At 35.9% G+C, this 12,249-nt stretch overlaps 1 pseudogene; it reads right to left on the bottom strand.

Moving 5' to 3' along the window:
• Window positions 1–11,276: 11,276 nt before the first annotated feature.
• Window positions 11,277–11,374, bottom strand: LOC132301871 (small nucleolar RNA R71; annotated as a pseudogene).
• Between the last annotated feature and the right edge of the window lie 875 nt (window positions 11,375–12,249).

Below are 12,249 nucleotides of genomic sequence, written 5' to 3'. Positions count from 1 at the left end.
TCCTAAGTGGGAATTAGTTCAATGTTTCTTTGCAAGTTTATTTGATGCCAATAAGGGAATTGTTGATGCTTCATGTGGAGGCTCCTACCTAGAAAGAAATGAGGATGACATTTGGCATCTTTTCAAAAAAATGAGTGAAAACTCAATGCATAGATCCTCATCTTCTAGGGGGGGTCGCCTAGCAAATGTGGGAGGGAAGAAAGCTCTATGTCAAATAGACACTTCCATGGAAATTACCACCGAGGTCAAAAATCTTACTCAAATGTTTGATAAATTCCTTTTGAATCAAGGTCAGTAATTGAATCTTCTTCACATTATTCCAATGAAATGTGCATGACTTGTTCTAGTTACACTCACCATACTTCAAATTGTTCTCTTGGACAAACCATACTAAGTGAGTCTCAAGAACAAACAAATGCCGCTTTTATTCATCAAGGGAACAACCCATATTCAAGTACTTATAATCCGGGGTAGAAGAATTATCCAAACTTTGCATGGAAAAATCAAGGATATTGTGCAAACCCTCCTCAAAGTCAAGGTTACCAAGCAAAGTATGTTCCCCCACATCTCCAAAATCAAAATCAGAATTCTCAAGGTTACCATCCTTCATTCTATCCTCAAAATGTGAATAAATATTCTCATCCTCAAGCATCAAATTCTCAATCCTATTCTCATCCTTAAGCATCAAATTCTCAATTATATTCTCATCCTCAAGTATTAAATTCTCAATCTTACTCTCATCCAAATCAAGCGCCTCCTAAGAGTCCCACTTTTGAGGATAGGGTATTGGAAGCCTTAGGTGATCTTCGGAAAGATAATCAATTGTTTCATTCTCACTATCAATCGATTGCAATGTTTGAAGCTCAAATTGGAAAATTAGCTAATTCTTTAAATATGAGAGAGAAAGGTAAGTTATCAAGTCAAACTGAGAACAATCTTAAGGGGCAATTTATGGCGGAAGCAAGTCCTTTATCGGGATTTTCCAGAAATGAGCAAGTTCAAATAATTACTACCTTGAGGAGTGATAGGAAAGTGGACAATAAGGTAGAGGTACCTAAGGAGGATAGTGAACTGACGCAACCAAGTGGTTGCATCCGTCCCATTCTAAATCATATTCCTACTTCCTTGGATGCTAGTGGTTCCAAAAAGGACATTCCATCATCATCATCATCTCCCCAATTAGAGAAGCCTTATGAGCCATAAACTCTATTTCCCTATGCTTTAAGAGAGACTTCATCATTTGGGAGACAAAGGAAAAATTCATGACATGATGGAAGTGTTTGAACAAGTGAAAATTAACCTTCCTCTTTTAGATGCAATTAGGCAAATTCCACTATATGCAAAGTTCTTGAATGACTTGTTTACTCAAAAGAGGAAAAACAAAGGAAAGGACCTTAAGAAAGTGCTTCTAACGGAACAAGTAAGTTCCATTCTTCTTCATAACACTCCTCCTAAGTTCAAGGATCCGGGTGTTCCGACCATTTCTTGTGTCATTGGAAACCAAGAGGTTCGTAGAGCTTTCCTTGATTTAGGTGTAAGTATTAATCTCATTCCATACTCTGTTTACTTGCAATTAGGATTAGGGGACTTGAAGCCAACATCGGTAGTAATCCAACTAGCCAATAGATCAATAAAGAAACCCAGGGGAATTGTTGAGGACATTCTAATTAAGGTTGATAAGTTCTATTTCCCTATTGATTTTGTGGTACTTGATACTAAACCAGTCGTTAATCTTACTAATCACATTCCAATCATCCTAGGAAGACCATTCCTTATAAACGCCAATGCCACTATTAACTATAGATCCGACATTATAGACATCTCTTTTGGCAACATGGTGGTTAAGCTTAATGTTTTCAATACGAGCCAACATCCCATAGATGAAGGCGAGTTTTTCCTAGTGGATGTTTTAAATGAAATCATAGAGGAGAGTCTTCCCTCTATTCTCTCTAAGAACCCTCTTGAGGCGTGTCTTTGTGAAGTGTTTGAAAGTTGTGATTTTGACACAAAAGAATCCATAAGTGAGGTGAATGCTTTGATGGACTTTGTGGCCACTTTGGATTTCCCACCTTGGAAAAGAAAAAAAGAACCTCTTCCTTCACTCTCTAGTACATTACCAGTTCCTTCTCTCATCTCTCCTCCTACTCTTAAGCTTAAGCCTCTTCCATCCAATCTTAAATACGCCTTTTTAGGCCCAAAAAAGACTTTTTCGGTCATCATTGCTTCAAATCTTGAAAATGACCAAGAAAATGATCTTTTTGAAGTACTTAAAGCTAACAAAGAAGCCATTGGATAGAGTGTGGCTGACCTAAAAGGCATTGACCCTTCTATTTGTATGCATCGCATACACATGGAAGAGGATGAAAGGCCATTTAGGGACGCTCAAAGGAGATTGAACCCAAATATGAAGAAAGTTGTCATGAAGGAGGTTATGAAACTTCTAGATGCGGGAATCATTTATCCTATCTCTGATTCTAAGTGGGTTAGTCCAACTCAAGTGGTTCCCAAAAAGTTAGGAATCACAGTTGTTGAAAATGCTAAGGGTGATCTCATATCGAAATGCACTACCACTTCGTGGCGTGTTTGCATATATTACCAAAAGCTGAATTTCGCCATTAGGAAGGACCATTTTTTGTTGTCTTTCATTGATTAAATCTTAGAAAGATTGGCCGGGCAACAATATTATTGTTTCTTAGATAGTTACTCGGGGTACAATCAAGTGGCCTAGATCGATTGGATCAAGAAAAGACCACATTCACATGTCCCTTCACTATATTTTCTTATCGACGGATGCCTTTTGGATTGTGCAATGCTCCCACCACTTTCCAAAGGTGTATGATGTCAATTTTTTCGGACATGGTGGAGAAATATTTAGAAGTCTTCATAGATAACTTCTTGATTTTTAGGTCCTTCTTTGATTCGTGTCTCCAAAATATCTCAAAAGTGCTTCAAAGATGTCGTAAGACTAATCTTGTGTTAAGTTGGGAAAAGAGCCATTTCATGGTTCAAGAAGGAATCGTGCTTGGACATATCATTTCTAAAAGAGGAATAGAAGTTGACAAAGCAAAAGTTGAGCTAATTTCTGAATTGTCTCCACCTACAATGGTGAGAGAAATCTGCTTCTTTTAAGGTCATGTTGGTTTCTATCACCAATTCATCAAAGACTTTAGCAAAATTGCTAGACCCTTATGCAATCTTCTTGCCAAGGAGACACCATTTGTCTTTGATGAAGCATGCCTAAACACTTGTCATCAACTTCGTACTCTTCTATTGTCCGCTCTCATCATGCAACCTCCAAATTGGTCATTACCATTTGAGATTACAAGTGATGTTTTCGACCTTACAATGGGTACTGTTTTGGGGCAAAGGGTAGGTAAGCTACCATGTGCTATATACTATGCGAGTAAGACTTTCTCAGTTGCCCAATTGAATTATTCTACCACCAAGAAAGAATTACTTGCCGTAGTATATGCCCTTGATAAATTTCGGTCAGTTCTCCTAGGATCCAAGGTCATTGTGTTTTCTGATCATGCCGCTCTTAGGCATCTTTTAATGAAAAAGGAAACTAAACCTCGGTTGATAAGATAGATACTACTTCTTCAAGAATTTGACTTTGAAATTAATGATGAAAAGGGCTCCTACAATGTCGTTGCCGATCATCTTTCTAGATTAATGGTTAAATCTTCTTCAAATATTGAAATTCATGAATCATTTTCGGATAAACAACTTTTTCAAATCTCAAATAGGAATTTGGCTTGGTTCGCCGACATTGTTAACTATCTTGCAACCGGTAAACTTCCCATTAATTGGTCCAAACAAGAAAAGGACCGATTCTTTGTTAACATCTGGAAATACTATTAGGAAGATCCCATTTTGTTTTGTTATTGTCTGGATCAAATCATAAGGAGATGTGTGCTAGAAAGTGAAGTTCTGAGCGTCCTTATGTTTTATCACACACTTGCTTATGGTGGGCATTTTAAAGGAAAGAAGACTGCTTTAAAGGTTCTTCAAAGTGGGCTCTTCTGGCCCACTATCCACCGAGATTCCTATAATTTTCTCAAGGTGTGTGTTCGATGCCAAAAGTTGGGATTAATGTCAAAGAGAGACATAATGCCCTTAACTTCAGTATTCATGGTTGAAATCTTTAATGTATGGGGCATAGATTTTATGGGACCATTCCTAATGTCTTATGGATTTCAATATATCCTCGTAGCTGTTGACTATGTTTCAAAGTAGGTTAAGGCTTGTGCTACCAAAATGAATGACCACTCCGTGGTAATTGTATTCGTCAAATCAAATATTTTTGCTCGTTTTGGTATGCCAAGGGCCATGATAAGTGATGAAGGAAAACATTTTTGCAATCAATTCTTGAAGCAACTATTTTTGAAATACTCAATCACACATAAAGTGGCTATTCTCTACCATCCCTAAACAAGTGGGCAAGTCAAAGTATCCAATAGGGAAATAAAGCATATTTTTTAGAAAACTGTTAATCCAACCTGAAAAAATTGGTCAAGGAAACTAAATGATGCTTTGTGGGCTTATCGGACAGCTTAAAAACTCTAATAAGCATGTCTCCATATAGACTTGTTTATGGGAAGCCTTGTCACCTTCCAGTTGAGTTAGAGCACAAAGCACTTTGGGCAATAAAAAGGCTCAACCTTGATCTTGATAAGGCTGGAATGGACCGTTTGCTCCAAATCAATGTGCCAGAAGAATTAAGAAATGATGCCTGTGAAAGTTCAAAAATTTACAAGGCAATGACTAAAACATTTCATGATTGTGAAAAAGTCCTTTGAGACTAGGGCAAAAGGCTTAGTTATTCAACTCTAGGCTCAAATTCTTTCTTGGAAAGCTTTGAACCAAATGGGAATGCCCTTATCTAATTATCTCGTCTCACCTTATGGGGCGGTTGAACTTTAAATTCTGAAAGATGAAGGGACCTTCCAAGTTAATGGCTAAAGGCTTAAGCCATACATTGATGGATATGCTCTTCAAAGAAATGTGGAACCCGCCCTTTTGGTGGATCCCATTTACTTTGAAGATTGAGAGCATTTCACATCTTTCTAGCGACGTTAACCACTAGTTGTATCGAGTTCCTCATTTATTCCATGTTAACTTCTTGCGGCGTCTATGTATCTTTAGTTGAGATTCATTGCACTTCATTGTAAAACTTTATGCAATTTTGAGCCTATGCTAAAAATGCCTAAGTATGACCCAAAAATTTGCACTTTTTCAGACTTATCTCGATTTTCATTCCAATGGCCATTCTAGGTTTGTCTAGTCATTTTAAGTCTTGTTAGTAATTTTGGGCTCATTTCGGGCATTTTCTCTAATATCTCAAAATTCTCAAAAATTTTGGACCCTAAAAATCACGCTTTCACGGGAAGGCTCCGATTTCTATTCTGATCGTCGTTCTAGGTGTCTCCAATTTCATGGTTGACTGAAATGCCATTTCGGTTGATCGGTGGCTTTAGAATTTCATTTGAACAGTCTAAGTGCATATTCCAGTAGCTTAGGTACTGTTTTGGTTCATTTCGGTCGACCGATACTTTATTTCAGCCTACCGAAGTGACTTTTTCTCAAAACTCAGTTTTTTTTAGTGATTTTCTATTCATTTCGGTCAACCGAAATGCCATTTCTGTTGACCTAAATAGCTCACACACACCAGTCTTTTAGAATTTGTTATTGGACTATTTTTCTGACTTCAAACGTTCATAACTTCTTCATTTCTAACCCAAATGGGGTGATTCTTAAACCTAAACTCTAGGATTTTGAGTCAGCTTTCCAATGGTACTAATGCCAGTCTCAGATTCAAATCATAGTGAGAGTTATTCATGTTTTAGTGAGATAGTGTCAGTTTTTGTTTAAACCAGGAATAGACGTTTTGTGGGATTCTTGGCCAAAGTTCTTAGAACATCTTGGAATATTGTATGGACCTCATTTGACTTGCTTAGAGTCAAATATCCCTTCTAATTTTTAACTTGACCATTTTGCCCCTTGGTTAATGGATTTTGCCTATTTTGACCTTTGCTTCCGTTTTCGTTCTTTTTGAGTTTCATGACTTCATGGAAAGTCACTTGGGTGTCTTAGGGATGATTGATATCTCTATAAACCTTGTTTTTGGTTTCACTTCCTCATTTTGGACCCATTACCGGGTTAACTTTTGATTCATCACTAACGCACCGGGTCGAAAAACTTGGGCCGTCCCATATATGAACACAACTATGAGAACCGACTTTGGGCTGAAGGGAATTGTGTGTTTTCTATTGTCTTCATTTACATTAATGGCTGAACAGTTCATGACATCATGTTCACTGGTTCCCCAGTAAATTCGATAGTAATACACTACGGAAGGTTCAAGGCCAAAAGTTACCTATCCAGATGTTGTAACTTTCCAATAGTACTCTCTCTAGTGTTTGTATTTTTATCATTTACAATTGATGCAAATTTCCATTCATGTGGGAGATTGTTGGAAACAGGGCATAAAAAAAATAGATACTTTGGATAAAATTTGGAGTAGATTCCGCTAAGAGTTTTTTGCGGATATATAGACGAACACGTTCCTCTCGCAAGGAGATAAACATGGTATATTTATTTTCTCAAATCCGTTTCCGGGTGAATGAGAAATTAGCTCCAAAGTAAGGTATTTGATAAGCATAAATGGGTATGCAAAATATGAGAAGTACTTGTCCCATATGGAAAAAATGTTGAAACCAATTAAAGTTTAAATAAGCCAAGTTTGGGATTTGGGTTTGGGCCCAAGGGCACCCAAGTTTTTAAGAGGGGGAGGACCTAGGTGTGATACCCCCTGATTTCCGAATGTGGGTTGGCCAAGCCCACGCCCGAATGCCCAGGGATTTCAAAAGAAATCGGCAATAAACGAACACGGATTATAAAAGAAGAAAGAAAAATAAATAAAATGCTGAAAAGAAACTAAAATGATAATTCAATAATAAAACCTCAGAATAAATTTTTATTAATTAATAAACTCTTGTAATACAACTAATCCTCCAAAATATAAAACTCGGGAATCTATACTATGTGGACCTCTATTGCACGAGTTTGGTCCCCAAGGCTCGAGCACTGTATCGACGACTCAAACCTTGTTTACGCGATTCAACTCAGAATTTTACAATGAATTCATTTCTTATTTGTTTTAGGAATCCTAGGCATGTTTCTACGTTCCATCAATCCACAAATATGAAAAAAAAATACATTATTTAAACATGTAAAAATTCATACCAAAAATCAAGTCAAAATCATGAATTTTTCAATTCATAACACATGAACAGATATGGATCAATTTCATAAAACCTATGTTCTAATTCAGTGAAACATACATAACTATTAAATTTTATGTGTTTAATAAATCCTGGAATTTCCTAGGCATGTACCGAAACACGAATTAAAGGGAAAGAGATAGAAGAAGAACTTACCTTAAACTTTCAGATTGAAAGTTAAACTTTTTCTTCCTTAATCTTCTTTCTACAGGGTTTTCTCCTCATTTCTTCATTTTCCCCTTCTCTCTTTAGCTCTCTCCCTCCAGAATATATTACGTGAATATTTCTAGCTCCCTTTTACAACCTATAGCTATATATTTATAGGGCTAGATAAATAAACCTTAATCATTTTCCCAATCCAAGTCCACTTAAAAAAAAAAAAAATGCATATAAAATTAAAGTATTGAAAAGGTAATTTAAAATACATTACGTATATAATTTTATGTCTAACCTTATTAAATAAATAAATTATATACATCCGATTATTTATTAACAGATTATTTAATAACACTTAAGTTACCATAATATTAAAAGGTAACTTAAAAATGATACATATAAAATGTATGTATATTTTATTTAATAACACTTAAGTTACCACAATATTAAAACGTAGCTTAAAAATGATACATATAAAATATATGTATATCCTTATTATATAAATATATAAAATATACATCAGATTAAATATTAATACCCATGTTACCATAAAAGTAATATATAAATTACTTTTCCTTTTATATATGTGTATAAATATATCTATATATATACATACACAACTATTCATGGGTAATTATCCATACCCATCTAACCTCCTATCCAAGTAGTCCGTGGGACCCAATTGGTTGGCCCATTACTACTAACCATAACTATAAAAGAAAATAAAACATTATAAAATAAAATAAAATAAAATAATTAAGTTACAATTAATCAAAACACCATTTAAGCACATAATCTAATTAAACAATTAATACATAGATAAATACAAATAACACCTAATCTAATTAAACAGTTAACACATAGACAAATACAAATAACACCAAGACACATAATCCAAATAATCAAGTAACACTTAATTCAATTAAATACATAAGCAATTAGTCAATTAACCAATTAAATAATTAAAAATACAATTAAAACAAACAAATAAATACCGAGACTATCCTTTTAAAATTAGGGGTATTACATTCTTCCCCCCTAATGATGAGTGCTGAAAAGTGCGCAATTAATCCCTTTAAGCTTAGGTATTCTAGGACCTTTATCTATCTTACTTTCCCGTCTTAGAGTAATTTCATGTTATTACCCTTTTTAGGCACTTATCCTAAAAATAAGTTAATTCAACCAAAGAAGAGTATTAAAGAAGCTAACTCAAGTTGGATGGAAGAAAGGAGCAAAGTGGAAGCAGAATGAAGCAAAGTGCGGAAATCAGCATGTTCGATCGATCTCAAAAATCCTTCAATCCATCAAAGCAACATCGATCTGGACACATCAAGATAGATCCAAGAAATTGTTCTTATTCAAAAGAATCCACTATGTTCGATCGATCCAACTTCTCTTCGATTGATAAAAAATATTCGATCTTATCCACACCTACCACCCCACCTTCCACTTTTGTCTCTTTCCCAAAATATCCCAAAATATCTCAGAGATTTGTCTTTATTCAAAAAGGCGTCGCCAAGGATGGGTCGATCTCTGCAGCATTCGATGGATCTCACCTAAGTTTGATCTATCTCAACACAGTTCGATTGATCGAACCTCCTCTAATTCGAAAAGAATAAGTTCCAACTCATTAAGAGTTGGCTTATGGTGCAATCATTGGAGGAGCCCTTGTGCACGAGTCCAGACCATTGGGTGTGACACTTGAGCTACCTATATAAAGATTTGAGCTACTTTTTACACATATGCTTACACATATACTTAGAAACATTCTTAGAGAGGAAGAAAGAGAGGAGGAGAGGCTAGAGATACATTTTTGGAAGCTCTTCCATTCTTCTAAGGTTTCCATCAAGAAGGAGGTCATTCCTACCATGGAGATAGCCTTTGAGGGTTGGATGACTACTTCAATGAGTGGGTAAACATCTTCTTGGGGCTAGAGTTAGCCTTAAGCATGCTTTCTAGACTCTAATGCTTTGTATTTTGAGGGGATTCGTGTTGTAATCTTGTCTTGACACTTATTTTATATATGAATCTTGTTTATTCAATGATTTGTGTGATTTAATACTTCCAATTGATCATTTCATTCTATCCATATGTCTATGTATGCTAGAATAGATGTTCATGTGTTTATCTCTAGTTTTTGTGTTATTGATGCATGTCTATGTGTGTTGATACTATGGATCTAGAGATTGTCAAGGCATAGTGCTTAATTGAATACTATTGTTGTTTATTTGTTGGTTTATACTCATGTCTTAATGGATTATGCCTCTTCCTTAGTTTATTTAGTTTAATTTTCATGCCCTTAACTTAGTTGTAGTGTAGTTGCCTTAGTGGTTAGATGGGAAGACAATCCATGCTTGTTGTTTGATGTTCCATGCTTATGAATGCAAGTAGTATTATTCTCTAACTATGTGATGTATTTGGATTGTGAGCTTAAAGGAAGGATTAATGGCTTAGTTTGATGTATTGTGCTATTCACTAGGTTGCTTAGACAATATATGCTTAATTGGTTATCCATACTTATTGAAACAATCAATCACACACTCTCAAATTACAACACATGCTTCCCCTTATTAATTATACGTTAAATGTCTAGAATGGTGATGTTTGTGGTGACCTCTAGACCCTAAGACCTCACTCTCTTATTTTTTCTAAATTTCATTTAAATTGGTTATTTTACATTGCACTTGTTTAGTTTAGTTTGTAGTCTAATCAACCAAACACACCACCTTTTGATCACTCGACCTACTAACCCTATACATTGTTTTCATTGTTTTCATTGCAAGGAATCCAAGTGAGGCTAAGCAAAAGCAAAAAGAAGTTAAAATCTAAAAATTTGCAAAGTATAGCAAGGCTTGAAAATTGAAAATGAATTGAAGTTGCTTAAAGACCCTTTGTGAGATCTTTCTAACTCAATCTCTAGTTAAATTGTTGGCCTGCGTGGTGGCAAGTTTTTCAATTCTTAGATAAATCGTGAGCCCGCGTGGAGGCAATTTACTTTTCTTTGCATGTTGTTCAAGCATGGGAGTATGGGATCAATGTATGTGGAGAATGTTTGTTAATTGACTTGTTGTGGGGGCGAAGTGATTGTTATTTGCTTGTTATTTGTTTAGCTAGTGTATGCATGGTTGTAGGTCATTAAATCCTACTCTTATCCCTCCTAATTTGCATCTTGAATCGGTTGTTTGTAATCCTAAGGGAAGAGGTAGTTTTCATCACTCCATTTTACCAATGGAGGAATTGAATGACGACCATATGGAGGACCTTGGTCACATAGACCAACAAGTATCCTCTACCCTAATGTGCATCATAAAAATATTCAAGTACCATTAGGCATGCTTAGACCATTCATTCCACCACAACAATAAGGCCAAGTTCCATTGGGAATACCTCAGCCAATTTTTGCTCCACAACCTCCCATTATGCAAGGTAATCAAGGTGTTCGAGTAGCATCGCCGGTTGTGAATCCTCCCATTACTTTAAGAGACCATTATATGCCTAATGAATACAATGCACCCACTTGCATTCAATTGCCCCCATTTAGAGTACATCACTATAAGATTAAACCACAAACCATTCAAATGCTTCCTAACTATTATGGACTTCCAAGTGAAGAACCTTACAAGCATTTGGATGAGTTTCTTGAAGTATGTTCCACCGTGAAATACATGGACATGCCAGAAGAAGTGTTAAGACTCAAACTTTTTCCTTTCACCCTTAAAGATAAGGTAAAATATTGGTTTTTACAATTTTAGGCTTTTTTCGATAACTTCTTGGGCAGAAATACAACAAGAGTTCTTGAAGAAGTACTACCCGGTTTCTAAGACCAATGCCATGAGGACTTCCATTCGTGAATTTTTTCAAGAGAATGGGGAAATGTTTCATGAGGCATGGGAAAGATTTAATGATTTGCTTATAAAGTGCCCTCATCTTGACATACCTAAGTGGCAATTAGTCCAATATTTCTTTAAAAGTTTGCCAGATAGTCACAAGGATATGGTTGATGCATCTATGGGTGGGTCTTACCTTAATAAGCATGAGGATGATGTGTGGCAATTGTATGAAAGTATGAGTGAAAATTCAATGCATAGTTCCTTATCTTCTATAAATGGTAGAAATCTAGGTGGAAAGAAGAATGCTGGTTTATATCAAGTTGACAATTCCAATGACATAGCCGCCAAGATGAAATCCTTATCTCAAAGGTTTGATCAATTTTTGATTAACCAAACTTCGGTGAATCAAATGTCTTCCTCCCCTAACCATTCTCATCGTGCATCTAATGAATCATGCATGACTTGTTCAAGTGTTTTACATTTTACTTCCAATTGTCCCCATGGACATGTGCCAAGTGAAAACCATGAGCAAGTCAATGCTACATTTGTCAACCAAGGGAATAATCCCTATGGCACTCATTACAATTCAAGTTGGAGGAACCATCCAAACTTCTCTTGGAAAAGCCAAGGGGAAGGCTCAAACCTTCCCCAAGATGGTTTTCAAAACAAGTATGTTCTACCACCAATGCAAAGCCAAGGTTCCCAAGGTTTTAGATCTTCTTTTCAATCATCACATGGAAATCAATTCTCTAATTCTCATTTTCCTAACCAATCATCATATTCTTAAGGAAATTCTAGGAGTCCCGCTTTTGAGGAGAAAGTGTTGACCGCTCTAGGTACTTTAGAGGCGAATACTCAATTGCTTCATTCCCATTCTCAATCAATTGCTAAGCTAGAAACCCAAGTCGGACAAATAGCTAGTACTTTGAATGCTAGAGAGAAAGGGAAGATGCCATTGAATGCACCACCAAAGCAACAAT

Source organism: Cornus florida, unplaced genomic scaffold (assembly GCF_030987335.1).
Source record: "Cornus florida cultivar Cherokee Brave unplaced genomic scaffold, ASM3098733v1 CherokeeBrave_3.0.0_Hap2_Chr03, whole genome shotgun sequence".
Classification (NCBI taxonomy): Eukaryota; Viridiplantae; Streptophyta; class Magnoliopsida; order Cornales; family Cornaceae; genus Cornus; species Cornus florida.
Note: the sequence above shows the minus strand (reverse complement) of the source record. Positions and strands in the feature narration are given on the sequence as shown.